Raw genomic sequence first — 218 nt, forward strand, 5'->3', positions numbered from 1 at the left:
CTCGCTTGTTGCCGCGATTGGCAACAAGCTCGTTCATGCACGTAGCTCAAGCGTCGTCACACCATCACACCGAGCTGTCTTTTCTCTTAATTTCAAAACGTGTTACATTTTTCAAATAGTTATACTATACTGAATATACAGTCGATCATGAAGGTAGATTTAGTATGAAAACCGTTTCTTTCATGAGCTATTCAATTCCAATTAAAATTTGTACATCC

This window comes from Penaeus monodon, chromosome 15, assembly GCF_015228065.2.
Source record: "Penaeus monodon isolate SGIC_2016 chromosome 15, NSTDA_Pmon_1, whole genome shotgun sequence".
Classification (NCBI taxonomy): domain Eukaryota; kingdom Metazoa; phylum Arthropoda; class Malacostraca; order Decapoda; family Penaeidae; genus Penaeus; species Penaeus monodon.